This window comes from Nicotiana attenuata, unplaced genomic scaffold, assembly GCF_001879085.1.
Source record: "Nicotiana attenuata strain UT unplaced genomic scaffold, NIATTr2, whole genome shotgun sequence".
Lineage (NCBI taxonomy): Eukaryota > Viridiplantae > Streptophyta > Magnoliopsida > Solanales > Solanaceae > Nicotiana > Nicotiana attenuata.
Window position 1 is genome coordinate 59,145 of NW_017673832.1, and position 17,534 is coordinate 76,678.

Here is a 17,534-nt window from a genome sequence, read left to right on the forward strand (position 1 = left end):
CTCGAACTGCCTGCGGAGAGCCTCTCGCTGAGTAACTGGGAGAAACTTCTCCAAAAACAACTCCGCAAGCTGATCCCATGTCAATGCTGGCGACCCTGCTGGTCTAGATAAACAATAGTCCCTCCACCAAGTCTTGGCGGATCCTGCAAGCCGAAAGGTGGCGAAGTCGACCCCATTGGTCTCCACAATACCCATAGTCCTAAGGATCTCATGCAGCTGAATAAGAAATCGTGTGGATCCTCTGAAGAAGCACCGCTGAATGTGGTGGTGAAGAGCTTGGAGAACCTATCAAGTCTCCAGAAAGCATCCGAAGACATAGCCGCCTCACCGCCAGTCTGAGTCACAATACCCGGCTGAACTGCCACAGCTGGCTGAACCACCGGAACCTGAGCCTGGGGAGCTACCTGCTCCGGAGTACGTGTAGCAGGAGTCTGAACCCCTCCTCCGGCCTGAGAAGTGGCCGGTGCTACTGGAAGCAAACCGCTCTAGTGACGCTCTCCACAAAGCCTACCAATCTGACCAGAGCGTCCTGAAGAACTGGGGTGGCTATGAACCCCTCTGGGACCTGAGTTGGGCCCACCGGAGCTACTGGGGCTGGAGCCTCCTCATCATAATCAACATGAGGCTCCACCACTGGGACTGCTGCTCGGGGCTGAGCTCTGCCCCGGCCTCGGCCTCTAGCACGGCCTCGGCCTCTGCCCCTCGCAGGAGCTGCTGCTGGGGGCTCGGGCTGCTGCGCGGTAGAAGAGGAAGCACGTGTTCTCGCCATCTGCGAAAGAACAGAGTAGAAAGACAATCAGTATTTGAGAAACAGAATCGCACGACAGGAAAGAACAAAAGTGAAACTTTTTCCTAACTCCGTAGCCTCTAGGGGATAAATACAGACGTCTCTGTACCAATCCCTCAGACTCTACCAAGTTTGTCCATGAGTAGCGAGACCTATGTAACCTAGAGCTCTGATACCAACTTTGTCACGACCCGGATTTCCCACCATCGGGAGTCGTGATGGCGCCTACTATTGGAGCTAGGCAAGCCAAACATTTAAACATTTTCGGATAACAACATAACAATAATAAAATAACGAGTCTTTAAATAAATGCGGAAGTCTTTCAAAACATAGATAACTGAAAACCCAAAATGCGGAAGTCTAATATTTCACTACCCAAGACTGGAGTCGCTATCTCACGAACTACTAAAGAGTGCTACAAACAAGTCTGAATAGAAATACATAAATGTCTGTCTCGGTACAATGGAAACAAACTGAAACATAGAAAGGGACTCCGGCCTGCGAACGCCAGCTAGGCTACCTCGTAAGTCCCTGGACTGAAGTCAGCTCCCGATCGATATCCTACTGCTGTGGTCCAAAAGCTGCTCCGGTACCGTGATCTGTGCAAAAGAGCACAGAAGTGTAGCATCAGCACAACCGACCCCATATGCTGGTAAATGCCTGGCCTAACCCCGGCGAAGTAGTGACGAGGCTAGACAGGACTACCAAATCAACCTGTGCAGTTCAATGTGTATATATATATATATATATATACAGTACAAGGAAAGAATACAGAAGTTTAACAGTTAGAGGGAGGGAAACATACTATGGGGAGGTACAGTCCGGAGATAAAGTCAACAATTTAAATAAGAAACCAGGCAATAACAATAATTAATGAGAGCAGGACAATCAACAGTTGCACGGCATCAACCTTCGTGCTTTTACTCTCATTCTCACCAAAGCAATCAAATAAAGTGCACGGCATCACCCTTCGTGCTTTCCCTCACGTAACTCTCATATCATGGCACGGAATGATCCTTCGTGCAAATATAACCAAAACATGGCACGGAATGACCCTTCGTGCATTATCACTCTTCCTCACCCAAACAGTAATCGCAACCAAACGGGGCGAGGAGATAAACAAATAATAAGAACTGTCCCGGCAAGGGAATTGCACAATTAACAGCTAACTCCCCGCAAGGGAGCAACAACAATACTTTCACATCCCGGCAAGGGAAATAGTCAATATACTCAAACCATCCCGGCAAGGGATTAATCATACCCCTTTCTATTGCTTTCATTTCTTACTCAATAGTCTTTTTGTCGTTTGAGCCAGCGCTCCAAAGGATTTGCAATTCATAATTAGTTCTCATACTCTTCACATTGCATAAAATTCATCAATTAACATGGAGGAGTCATAACAATATCAGGATAAGTGCATACAAGGACCCACGGTCATGCTAGACACCGGTGTATAGATACTCGTCACCATGCCTATACACTGTACTCGATCATTTAGCAATTAGCAATTAATAACACTCTAATCCTATTCCTTCAAGCCAAAGTTAGATCAAACACTTACCTCGCTTTGCAACCAAATTCAAGATTCCAATAAACCTTCGCCTTGAAAATTCGTGTTCGAAGGCTTCAAATCTAGTCACAAATAATTTAATATACTCAATACAAATAGTAGAAATTAATTCCATATGAATTTACTAATTTTTCGGATTTAACTCCGAAATTTAACTCAAAAATTGCCCGTGGGGCCCACTCCTCGGAATCATATGAAACTGACAAAATATGATAACCCATTCCGATACGAGTTCAACCATACAAAAATTATCGAATTCCGACATCGGATTGGCTTTCAAATCTTAAATTTTCGTTTTTGGAAGATCTGGTAAAAATCTGATTTTTCTTCCATAAATTCATGGATTCATGATGTAAATGAGTATGGAATCATGATCTATAAAGGATTTATGATAAATAACACTTACCTCATTCAAATTTGTGAAAACCCCTCTGAAAATCGCCCAAACCGAGCTCCCCCAACTCTATTTTTGTCAAAAATGGCCAAAACCCCCGTTTTATAGCATTTTACGATTCGGGCGCCACAAGTGGCGCCGGGCGCTGCCTGTGGCGCTGGTTCCAGAACCCAAAAATAATCCCGGCACCATGGATGGCGCCCCGCGCTACCCTGGGCGCTGGCGATGGAAAATTATTTTTTCCCCGACCCAAAAATGGGCATAACTCTCTCATACGATGTCCGAATTGGACGATTCTTTTTGCTATGGCTGCGAAATTTCGATACGGATCTAAGCTTCAATCAAAACTAAATTTGGAGTTCATTTGCTTAATATGATACCACTTATTCTTGAAGAAACGACATCGAAACATTCTTGAAATGCCCAAGTTAAACTCCATCAACCATCCAAAATCCACTCGAGGCCCTCGGGATTTCAACCAAATATATTAACAAGTCTTAAAACATCATATGGACTTACCTAGGGTTTCAAATCATTCTAAGAAATGTTGAAACGTAAATTCACACCTCGATTCGGACTTATGAGTTTCAAACTTTTCAATTTACAAAACTTGCGCCGAAACATATCAAATGGATCCGGAATGATTCAAATTTAGCACACTAGTCATAAATGACATAATGGAGCTATTTTAAATTTTAATCCCTTTTTTTCACATAAAAACGTTCTGAAAAATTATACGGACGGCACATGCAAATCGAGGTGAGAGAAAAAAAAAGGAGGTTTCTAGGCCTCGGAACACTGAATTTGTTTCTAAAACAAGTGATGATTTTTGGGTCATCACAATATATAGCGCGGTTAAATACTACATTATGTGTGTTGTCTTGTCGATATGAAAAGTTGCCCGCCTGCGAAAAAGCTCTTTTGTATCCGAAAGAATCTTTAACACGCGAAGCATGGCGCGGTTAAATACTACGTTATGTGTGAGCATAGTGCGGTTAAATACTACGTTATGTGTGTTGCCTTGCTTATAATAACGGGCGTATTCCAGTTATTTTCTGCGCTTAACCATAACAAATAGCAAAACTTTCCATAAAAGCAGGGTTTTATTTCGGTTTAACAAATGTCTAAACGCATTTATGTACCAATGTGCCAATGTGGCAAACACTGTATGTTGGCGAACTGTTGGGATGATGGTCAAGTTGGGTGCAGATACTGGATGTGTGTGAACAGGTTTGGAGGCAACAACGAAATTTTTTGCAATTTTAAGGTATGGTTTGATGAACCCTGTAAGCAGGAATGTTACAAAGAGTCTTTGGAGTATTATTATGATTTGACCAAAAGATATTGCGATGATGAGATTATGTATAAACGAGAAATTGCGACATTGAAGGAGAAACTAAAAGAGGCGGAAGAAGAAAAAAAATATACTGGAAGAAATTTAAGTGGTTGGAGCAGAGAATACTAGGCGGTCGTGACTAAACAATGACATGTATGTGTTGAGTGTAGTACTTTATTTTATGTTTTCCGTGTTATGTGTTTTCATTAGTTGTACTGAATTTAAATTATGTTAAGTTGCTATGTTTGTGTTTGTGTTGTAGTACTAAAATAAAGAAGAAACGGGGAAATAAAAATATAATGCGCTTATAATTTAAACATAAAAAATTATTGTTATTATTTACATAAAATAATATTTGCATGTTAGTTAGTTTTCTTATTTTACATGTTAGTTTTATAATTTTACATGTTTGTATATAAATTAAATAATTAATTTTTATAATTATACAATATTTAATTATTATGTATTCACATAAGGGTTCTAGGCTCGATATTTGTGGCCCAGTAGCACCAAGATATCCTGAATTCTTGTATGTTATAGTTTTATTATTTTACATGTTAGTTTTATAATTTTATATGTTTGTTTGTAAAGTAAAAATTAATTTTTATAATTATATAATATTTAATTATTAAATATTTACATATGGGTTCCAGGCTCGATATTTGAGGCCCAGTAGCACCTAGATATCCTGAATTCTTGTATGTGTTAGTTTTATTATTTTACATGTTTGTTTGTAAATTAAATAATTAATTTTTATAATTATACAATATTTAATTATTAAATATTCACATATGGGTTCCAAGCTCGATATTTGCGGCCCCAATAGCACCAAGATATCCGGAAAATATTGTTGTTTTCTCATGTTATTTTCTTACGATCGTTGACTATAATTGGACATAGTTTGTGTTTGATCTATCAATTATTTTGACGTATTTTTGAGTATAAGAGATACTTAAACTACAGGGATACTACGCTAAAAGGCACTACATTTTATTACGCCAAGGGAATATATTTTACTACCCTAAAAAGGCACTATATTACTAGTCTTTAAGCAAATAAATAATATAAACCAGATAAAAATAACAAATACATTAATCGCAAAACATTCACAAAAATACATATACAACAGTAAAAAAAACTTATTTACATTTTTTTTAACAAATAATAATGATTTCTCAATTTTTATATATTTTTTAGCACACTAATATCTAAGTTCAAATAAAAATAACATACCAGTTTAATCGCAAAAAATACAAAAAACAACATAGAACACATGTTACAACTAATATGCAATTTTTATAGGTGTTTCGACAAAAACTAAATCGGAATACCTCGATTTATGTTTTTTGGAAAGTTGAAAAATTAAAGATTTGAGTCCGAAACGATCAACCCACAACGAGAGAAGGCCTTAGCTAGGATGTTAGACCAACACTCTTTACTTTTGTGGGACGAGTGGGGTCCACTCGAGTTTTTTGGGTCGTTAATGGTTTGGGGGGGGGGGGGGGTGCTTTCTGGTGGAAGGGAAGGGGACGAGTATTTGAATATGTAAAGTGTGATTTAGTAAAGCGTTTTACATAAAGCGCTTTATCAAACCACGTTTTAGTTATACGTCTTATCAACTTCAGGTAAAGCGTGATTTGAAAAGGCGTTTTATATAAAACGTGGTTTTGAAACGCGCTTTACCTTAACGTCCCAAACGGACGTTAAAGTAAAGCACGATTTAAAAGCGCGTTTTATATAGTTTGATCACTAAATTTTTTTCCCACTTATTTCGGTATTTTGAATCCAAAAAAATCACAATTGGGTTCCGGACTCCTTGATCGGTCCGGTGAATTTGGTGGAGCGGCTTTTCCTTATAAGTCTAGAGTCTAGACCTTCGATTCGATTAATTATGGCGTTTCTTCAACACAAGAAATGGCAAACAAAAGATATTAGAGTGAAAATTTGACTACATCGATGAATTAAACTCTAAGCTCAAGTTAACTATGCTAGTTGTAAATAGATACTAACATTAAGAGTGAGAATTATAGTGAATCGAGAATTAAGGCTCTGATGCTCAAGTCAATAATATTTTTATAAACAAATTATATCAAAGTAATAAAGATAAAAATAAAGTTAAATAAAGCAATATGTAAATTGAAAATGTTCATATACCGGAGGATTCTTGTATATCTAGTCGTTATAATATGACAATCACTCCCAATTAGTCAACATTGATAACCATACACAACTAAAATGTTTAAAACATAAACACAAAAAGAACTAGCATGTCTAAAATGATATTATCTCATGCGTTTCTTATCTAGGAATTCAAAATGATGGTTGACGAGATCATTTTTAAAATGATTGTGGACATGAGAGGTGTTTCGGATGGATGGCTTGCATAGGCTGTCCTAGCTTTTAACTACCTTCTGTTGGTTTGTTATTTAATAAATAATAACAAAAGAGGTGTGAATAGAAAATGGTGAGAAAAGAAATAGAGGGATGACCCGCGACCCGGTCCGGTCTAGCCCAATTTTCTTTCCCGGATTAATTTAAATTTGTTTTAAATTTCCCGCAAAAATTTCCAACAGCCATGGCTGTTCTGAAACAGTGTCACACCTGTTCCAACAGCCATGACTGTTCTGAAAGGTTGCAAACCTCTTCAGAAGGTCAACCTGTTCCAACAGTCATGACTATTCTGAAAGGTTGCAAACCTCTTCAGAAACATCACCAAGTTGGCTATAAATAGACCTTCAAATCCCAGAATATTTACTTACGAAATTTTCTAAATCTTCTTCTTCTTCTTCTGCACAAAATATTCCAGTGTGTTTTACGACCATCGAGTAGTTCGTCGATCACCAGAGTTTTAGGTACCGATACACTGGTGAGTTAAATCGTTCTATCCTGGGAGGATATATTCCATAACCTCAGGTACTTGAGGGGAATAATTTCCTTAAGGACACACTGTGTATTCAGTGGGCTCGATTTGTTCCTATAACGTTTTTCCAAAATTTATTTTGAAGAAGTTTACTGTTTTCGGAATTTAATTTCTACTAACTTTCTGTTTCTGTTTTCAGAAAGATTATTATTTTACTTACAACAATACAGATAAATAACGCCTTCACTAGCAGGCAAGCTCCAAATCTCGGATTTGAATAAATTCATCCTCTTGTCCATGGTAATCAGGACAATGACCTATACTGATTCAACAAAGTTGCTCGTGCTTTATTCCTAGATCTAGAACTAGGTAGACTAAGACGTATAATAGAATCAGAAGATACCGCGACAAAGATTGAGCCTCTTCGTAGTTGTATGGACACGTACATTGTTATGCTCTTTTTATAAAAAAATTAATTTACTTGATATACTAATGCAATACCAACATAATCAAGTGGCGCTTTTTGGACCCCTTTCTATTGAAGTGATACACTCATGATGCTTTTGTTGTACTTTGAAAGAACAAACACAAATAGAGAGAAATCGATCATAATAAATGACACGTCACATTATAACGTTCTAAGTTAAGGCAGAATGGCCTAAATGGCACCTGTACTTCACCCACTTTGTCATGCCGGTCCCCAAACTTACATATTTGCCAATTAAACACTTATACTCATTCAAAACGTGAATAATAAACGCTTATCCAATGAGGCTGCCAGTGCGTGTTTGACAATCGCCTACACGTAGGACGCCACGTCAATAAAATATATCCACGTAGGCTCCAAGTCACATCTGATGGCCAAATAGGATAAAAAATTATTTACCCCCCCCAACCCACATTTCCCCTCATTTTACAATTACCCCGCTAAATTAGGGCTTAGATAGTATCGAACAACAGTGAGTCGCTCCTCTCTTCTCCGTCGTTCTTGCCGGGATTTTCATCAGTACAGTTGTTATCAAAGTTTGTGGGGTAAGTTTCTTCATTTATTCTTCATATTTTGTCTTTATTGTTCTTCATTTCCTTCTATTTATGGGGATTTTGCTCTGTTTAGGGTTTTTTAGGGGGAGGTTGGGTTAGGTCGTAATTGCTGTTTAATATCCCTTAATATATAGGGCTTTTGTTGTGTTTTGCTACATGTTAGAGAGAAAGGCCTTTTTAATGTAGTGTCATGCATGTAATGGCATATTTGGTTATTCTCTTTAGTGTTTTGGGTTTTTGTTTTCAAATCAGAATTTCATCCTAGTGTCTTGGGTTTTTGTTGGGTCTCGTTCATGTTAGCGGTCCACCACAGTATTTTCTGAATATTATAAGGCATTGTGGGGACGAAAAAGGAATCTTGGATGCTTTTTTACTTTAAAAATTTGTCTTTTTTGTTGGTTTGTTTATGGAGTTGTGTAAAGGTGCAACTTTTGATAACAAATAGTCATTGATAACACTATTTTTTTTTTGTTTCTTTGCAGGTATGAAAAGAAAATGGCTTCAACCCTAGTTAACCTACAAATCCACCACAGTGGTAATTTTGTATCCGACCCTGACCTAAGGTATGCAAATGGACTAACCTGTCCTCACTTAGCTACAGTTGATGTGGATGAGCTACATATTATGTTGTTTCACAAGTTTGCTAGGGACTTAGGATTTTTAGAAGTGGATTTGTTTGGATGTAAAGTTAACAAAAGTGGTGCCTATTTCATTTTAAAAACAGATGCTGATATGTTAAATTTTCTTAATACATTGAAAGGTGGTGACTTTGTTGATGTTTGTATTGTCCATAAAATTAGTGAGCCTATTCTTGTTGAGGACATAACTGAACTAGACCCCACTATACAAACAGAGGTGCATGACAGTGGGTTAAATGCTAGGGCTGATGTGTCACCCCCTAGCTTTTGCATGTTTAGGACATTTATTGACAAAGATAAGGGTAAGGGGGCAGATATAAATGAAGAGATAGAAGAATCAGATGAAGGTGAAAGTAATAACTTCTCTTCCTATCACCTTCAAACATCAGAATCTGAATCTGATGAGGACCTTGATGATTCTGAAGGGTCTGACTCACTGTTTGATATAGATGAGAACATTGAAGAGTGTAGTGATTTGGAAGATGATTTAGTTGAAATTAGACAGTCTAAACTCAACAAAAAGAAGGATGCCCAAGTAAATGTAGATGAGATACCATCTGGTCCAGTTGGTGTAGATGATGGTTTTGAAGATATGTATAAGAACAAAAGGGGAAAATATGAAGGGAAACTAGGAGGGGATGACCAGTATTTTGATAGCTCAGATCCAGATAGTGAGTGTAGTGATGATGACAGAGAACCTGTTGGCCCTGATGAAGTAAGGGATGTTCCAGCTAGGAATCCAAGTAAGAAGGTGTATTTTGATACAACTTCCAAAAAAATATTTTTTGAACTGTATATGATCTTTGAGAATGCTATACAGTTTAGGGAGGCATTGCAGACATATTCTATTCAAAAATACTTGGAGAGAATGCTCAAAGGGCAGCCAAATGTGAAGTCAAATTTAATGGTGAAACAGGGTATGAGATCCAGGATGGGCCATATAAACATGTTGTTGACTTTAGGGCATATACCTGTACTTGTAGATCATGGCAACTCAAAGGAATTCTATGTGCACATGCAATTACAGCAATGCATTACAAGAACTATGAGGTTGAGCCATATGTTGACCATTGGTATAGAAAGGATACCTACCTTAAGGCATATAGCAGATTCATTCAACCTTTAACTAGTATAAATTTGTGGCCAACAAGCACACTGCCAGCTATTGAGCCACCTGTTATAACTGCAATGCCAGGAAGGCCACAGAAAAAAAGGACAAAGGCTGCTGATGAACCAAAGAAGAAGTTTGGGAAGGGTACAAGGATAGGGAGACAAATGAGATGTTCTTTGTGCAAGACTCTAGGACATAACAAGAAAGGATGCCCATCGGCAGTAAGTATTAATGTTTGTTTTGTTACTAATATTGAAAGAATTCAATTACTAGTGATAGTTTTGTTATGTGTATGCAGAAAAACCAAGAGGGAAGGGCTGGAACTAGTTCAGGTAGAGGTGAAACTGCTGAAAGTGGAACTGCAGCAGCTGGAAGTGCATCAACAATACCTGCAAGTGCATCAACAACACCAGCAATCCTTGATCCAAGCACACAACAATCAACTAATGTTGCAAGAGGTCCAAAAAGGAAGACCAATGAGCCTAGAAGAGGTGGTGCAAATGCAGGGTCTAAGAGAACAAAGACAGCAGGATATGGTGTGCTATTTGATTCAAGTGGCACTGTTATACAGAGGGTAAATATTTCAACTCAATTACACAATGGTTTACTACATAATCCCTCACTCACAACCTTTTATTTTTGTGAATTCTGGAACTACTGACAGAGTGGTACACAATCCTTCTACACTCATAAGTTCTGCTCCTACCAACATTGAACTTAGGTTCAAACCACCTGGACTAAAGTGGAAGGGCCGACCAGCAGTTACACAAAGGCAGCTGCAAGAACAGAGTTACAGAAGGGCAAAGTCTGCTACAACCACTCAAGCCACTCCAGTTACATAATCCACACCAAGCAGCCAAGCCACAACAGACATTAATTGAAGTGCTCAACTGATATTTACTATGTTTTTGTTGACTGTGGTAGACAATATTTTGTAAAGCTACTTCATTATGTATGTTTTTGTTGATTGCCTATCATTGACAATATTTTGTAAACCAACTCCCTTATTTTGGATGTTTTGTAAACCAGTACTTGTTGCTGTAATGGAGCCTTTGTCAATATATTTCATGAACAAAATTTTACATCAACACAAAATATGTAGCCTAAACCCAGGAAATAACAAAGTGCACTATCAATCCTAAACAAATAACATAATAGCTAACATTAGAACAAGTACAACCACAATTATAATAGCATCAACTCTCAACTTCCACCTTCCTTGACTTCTTTGACAATAGCATCGATCACTCTTCTTAATGAGAGCCGCAAGAAGAGTCTTGTAGTGTTCTTCCTCAATCGCAGGATCAACCCATCTGCCACACCCTTCACCAATCTCATATCTTCGGCAGCCCAGGAACCTCCTTCCAGGATTGGTGGGTGTTCGTGACATTTTAAGATCTGCAGCAACTCCACAATAACACAAGGGTTGCATCCTCATTGTTGAAGGAGAAGAGGCGGCAATAGCGTATTTGTTGCAGGAGAAGCAGAAAAAAATCCACTTTCAAAGAAAGAAGAAGGCATCAGATTTGCTAAATTTAGCTTCTACAATGTTCAACAATGGAGAATAAGGTACAAAGAAGAAGATGGATGTTAAATAGGCTAAATTATTATCGTTAGGGCTTTTTTTACTGTCTTCACGCCCCTTACAGGCGTGTGAATCACGCACTGCAGCCACATATGACACATAGGATAAGCCACGTTGGATAAGCGTTTATTATTCACGTTTTGAATGAGTATAAGTGTTCAATTGGCAAATATGTAAGTTTGGGGACCGGCATGACAAAGTGGTTGAAGTACAAGTGTCATTTAGGCTATTCTGCCCTAAGTTAAAGAGGATGTTAGGGAAAGCAACGGTAACCAACTTATAAGTGAGAAATAGACCACACCAAGTGACGTACCACATCATAAATTCCCGGATTATAGAGTGTAACTGTTAAGAAATGAGAGCAAAATAGAACAATATAGTAATAGAGACAAGATGTATATGAGGAGAATGTATAAGTTATAGCTTATTTAAATGTATGTGTTTCTTGTGTGTTCTTCCATGGGCAAAGAATGTCCTATTTATACTATACAAGATACGCTCAAAACTCAGTAGATACATCCTGGGAATTAATAGGTGCATCTATCCAAGTAGTACATTGTATAAAATGTATGGATGGATTAAATGAACATCCATATACATTCACTTTATTTATAACACTCCCCCTTGGATGTTCATTTAAAAGATAATGTGCCTCGTTAAAACCTTACTAGAAAAAACCCAGTGGGAAAAAGCCCAATGAAGGAAAAAGAGTACACACATCTTGTAATACGCATTGAGTGCTGCCTCATTAAAAACCTTACCAGAAAAACTCACTTGAGACAAAACCTTGGTTAAGGGAAAAAGAGTACAACGCGTATTATACTCCCCCTGATGAAAGTTTTATTTGATACTCGGAGACGACGCATTCAAATCTTATGTCTCAGCTTCTCAAATGTTGATGTTGGCAATGCCTTATTGAATAAATCCGCTAGATTGTCACTTGAACGGATTTGTTGAACATCTATCTCACCATTTTGCTTAAGATCGTGTGTGAAAAAGAACTTTGGTGAAATGTGCTTTGTTCTGTCTCCTTTGATATATCCTCCTTTAAGTTGAGCTATGCAAGCAGCATTGTGTTCATACAATATCGTTGGAATCTTCGTTTTTAAAGAAAGACCACACAATTGTTGAATGTGTTTAGTCACTGATCTCAACCATACACATTCTCGACTAGCTTCATGAATTTCATGGCTTTCAACAAAATAAAATTTAGCTGCAATATCTTCCAATCATGCAAAGATAATAGCTATACCCCCACAAGTAAATAGATAGCCTGTTTGAGATCGGGCTTTATGTGGGTCAGACAAATAACCTGCATTGCAAAAGTTATATCTGGTCGAGTATTATTTGCAAGATACATTAGTGCCCCAATTGCACTAAGATATGGAGTTTCATCACCAAGAAGCTCTCCATCTTTTCATGAGGTCGGAATGGATCTTTATTTATATCAAGTGATCTCACAACCATCAGGATACTCAATGGATGTGCTTTATCCATATAAAAATGCTTTAGGATCTTTTCGGTATAAGTTGATTCATGGACAAAAATTCTGTCTTTCATATGCTCAATTTGTAGACCAAGACAAAATTTTGTCTTTCCAAGATCTTTCATTTCAAACTCTTTCTTCAAACAATTTACTGCTTTTGGAAGTTCCCCAGGAGTTTCAATGATATTTAGATCATCAACATACACAACGATTATAACAAATTCAGATCCAGACCTTCTTATAAATACACAAGGACAAATTGGATCATTCTTATACCCTTCTTTCAGCAAATACTCGCTCGGGCGATCATACCACATTCGCCCTAATTGTTTCAATCCATAAAAGGATTTTTGAAGCTTTATTGAACAAGTTTCTCGGAAACTTTTATTAGTTTCAGGAACTTTGAGCCCTCCAGGGATTTTCATATAAATTTCATTGTCTAATGTGCCATACAAATAGGTTGTGACAACATCCATTAGACGCATATCAAGTTTTTCATGGACTACCAAATTTATAAGATACCTGAAAGTGATTGCATCCACCACAGGAGAATATGTCTCCATATAATCAATGTCAGGTCTTTGCGAAAATCCTTGTGCCACAAGTCGTGCTTTATATCTAACGACCTCATTTTTATCATTTCGTTTTCGCACAAAAACCCATTTGTATCCCACCGGCTTTATTCCTTCAGGTGTTCGGACTATACGTCCGAATACTTCACGTTTCTCAAGTGACGCTAATTCTGCCTGGATAGCGTCTTTTCATTTTTGCCAATCATTTCTCTGTCTACATTCATCGACAAATCTTAGTTCAAGATCCTCATCTTGTTGCATTATTTCAACAGCAATATTATAAGCAAAAATGGTTGACAATAATATTATTTTGGTTCCACCTTTTTGCCGTAAAGACAACTTATTGAGATCTCTTCATTTTCATTATTTTCAGGTACCTGGACCTCCTCTGAGGTCTTATCATTTGTTATGTCATAGGGCTCATTTTGAGCAATTACCTCCATATTATGATCTCCTAGATCATTTGCTCCTTTTCGCGTTCGAGGATTTTTATCTTTGGAACCAATTGGTCTACCACGTTTCAAGCGTGGCTTAAACTCATTTGCATTTATAGATTGTCCAACCGGGACATAAATTCGAATAAGAGCATTAGCAGTTGGAATATGTGACTTAGTCACCCTTGGTAGGTTAATGAATCCATCAGGTAGTTGATTTGCAATATTTTGCAAATAAATTATCTTTTGAACCTCGTGTTCACATTGATTTGTTCGAGGATATAATGAGATAATGATAATGCATTCCAATCTATCTCCTTTTGTAGTTGCTTATTTTCTTCCTCTAATATTGGGTATACTGATTCATCAAAATGACAATCAGCAAATCTTGCCGTAAATAAATCTCCAGTTATAGGTTCCAAATATTTTATAATAGAAGGTGATTCATGCCCAACATATATCCCCAATCTTGATTGGGGTCCCATCTTTGTGCGTTGTGGTGGAGCAATTAGAACATATACTGCACATCCAAATATTGTAAGATGGAAAATATTTGGCTCCTGACCAAAAGCCAATTGTATTGGGGAGACTTTATCATAACTTGTGGGTCTTATCCGCACAAGAGCTGCTGCATGCAAAATAGCATGGCCCCATGCCGAAATGGGAAGTTTTGTTCTCATAAGCATTGGTCTAGCAATTAATTAGAGGCGTTTGATCAATGATTCCGCTAGACCATTTTGAGTATGAACATGAGCAACTGGATGCTCAATTGTTATCCCAGTTGATATGCAATAATCATTAAATACCCGGGACATAAATTCACCAGCATTATCAAGACGAAGTGTCTTAATTGCATAATCTGGAAACTGTGCTCTTAATCTTATTAATTGAGCTAGTAACCTCGCAAAGGCCAAATTGCTTGTTGATAACAAGCACACATATGACCATCTTGTAGATGCATCTATCAAAATTATATAATATCTGAATGGTCCGCATTGAGGGTGTATGGGCCCACATATATCACCCTGTATACGTTCTAAAAAATGCAGGAGATTCAACTCCAACTTTAATTATTGATGGGCTAATAATCAGTTTTACTTGAGAACATGCAGCACAAGAGAATTCTTTAGTTTGAAGAATCTTCAGGTTCTTCAATGAATGACCATGTGAATTCTCAATTATTTTGCGCATCATATTATAACCGGGATGGCCTAACCGGTCATGCCAAATAATAAAATCATTAGTAAACTCCTTGTTTACTATGGCATGTGATTCAACTACACTAATATTAGTGTAGTATAATCCGGAGGAAAATGCGGGAAGCTTTTCAAGCATATATTTCTTTTCCGCTTTTATTGTAGTAATATAAAGGTATTCAACCTTTCCTTTACTGGTGGTCTCAATATGATAGCCATTTTGGCGAATATATTTGAAACTCAACAAGTTTCTTTGAGACCTACTACAATATAATGCATCATTAACAACCAATATAGTTCCTCCTGGTAGTAATACAGTCGCTCTTCCAGAGCCCTCAATTAATTTTGTACTACCAGATATTGTTATGATATTGGCTTCTTTCATAATTAAATAAGAGAAATATCTCTTATCTTTTAATATGGTGTGCGTCGTACAGAAGACATATTTCTTCTTTATTATTCATACGGCCAACTGAAGATTGAGAAGTTTTCTTCTTCAAGAAGAAGTAAAATACATCGTAAGTAATATTGAAAAAATTAAGAACAAAAGAAACTACATTTATGAAATTAAATACTGACAACATAAAAAGTTTTATTCAAAATATGAACTTTATAAAAAGAAATACATTTATTCTTATAATTTTTCCCAATAATAAGTCTTCAGTTATGATGCTCAAAGAAGTCTCCAGCTTCTAAATGAGTAATATCTGCAAGGCCTTCAAAAATATCATCTTTATAGGCAAGGTTTGACTCAACTTTATCATTATTATTCATAGGGCCCGTCTCAACATCATTTTGAAAAATCAAGTGAGTCTCAACTTTATTTTGTTTCCCTTTTATAGATGCTTGATAAAGCTTGACAAAATGTTCAGGTGTACGACAAATTCGTGCCCAATGATTTTTCATACCACATCGGTGGCAAACATTACCTTTGCCTTTTGAAGGATTATTCTAAGAACCCTTATTGTTCTCTTGTTTATAACGACCACCAGCATAGTAATTATTATTTCGTCTCTTGCCATGCCCACATATACTTATATGGCCATGATAATTTTTTTGTCTTCTTTCAGACTTTTGATTTATCGCTATCACATGCGCTTCTGGGAATGGAGCTGATCTGGTACTGGGGCGGATTTTATGATTTTTTTTAAAGCGTGTCATTTTCACACTACCATTATTATATCATCAATATGGGCCATTGGGACCTGAAATCAATGTCTTACCCATATGAGACGTGTTAGGCCATAATATGATGGGACTTGAACCCAACATCTTATCATCATGGTGCTCTAGGACATGAACCTGGTGTCTTACCCTCATGGTGCAGTGGGACTTGAACCCGTTGTCTTATGCTCATATCATATTTATCACAAATTATCTCATTCTCTTTAGAGAATGAAACATAATTTTAGATTGCCACAAATTCAAGTTTTGATAAATTTAATATAGTATAAAACTATCTTACTAAATAGTAGAATATCTACACAGTTAAAAAAAAAATAGTAACAAGTAGTATGCCTTAAATATTCTAGGTATAAATATACACATGTCATGAAGGCATATTAACAGTAGCGAATCATTAAAATAATAAAGAGATATTATAGTCGTTCCATGCAAATTCACCAATTACTTTCAACACACTGATTCATATGTACTATAACTAGTAGTCCCGTTTGATCTGCTACATATAAATAATATTTGCCATCGTCCAAACTTACATAAATATAAATATTGAAGATTCAATAATTAATACCTTTTGAAATTAAGCAAAGCAGGATGTTATCATTATTATTCCATTAAAGAATGTCACGCACATTAAGATTACTAGTTTCAAAGATCAAAAATTTTTAAATCAAATATTATACCTAACAATAAACAGAATTCCTCCTAATATTTCATAAGGTTCTTTCAATATCATGTCAAAGTAATGATAGCATACTTTCCTATTTCATAAGGTTAAACTTAGAACAAGCTTGCATGACAATTTAAATTAAAGCTTACTATTTTTTTTTTATAACAAGTCATGTATATCCAAAGCAAAATCATACATGTAGTGATTTATAAAATTCAAATACGGTTAGAAGCAAATAGATGTGTACTTGAATTTGTAAGAAAATTGACTGACTCTTTAGGAAGAAGATAGTACCCGGTTGAAGTAAATATTTCAATTGGTTAGAATAATCGTATTGATAACGTGTTAAGAAATGAGAGCAAAATAGAACAATATAGTAATAGAGACAAGATGTATAGGAGGAGAATGTATAAGTTATAGCTTATTTAAATGTGTTTTCTTGTGTGTTCTTCCATGGGCAAAGAATGTCCTATTTATACTATACAAGATACACTAAAAACTCACTAGATACATCCTAAGAATTAATAGGAACATCTATCCAAGTAGTATATTGTATAGAATGTGGATTAAATGAACATCCATATACATTTACTTTATTTATAACAGTAACCAATTTATAAGTACTTTTTTCCTTATCTTACGTTTTTGGCCAAAATCATAAGCTGGTCACTT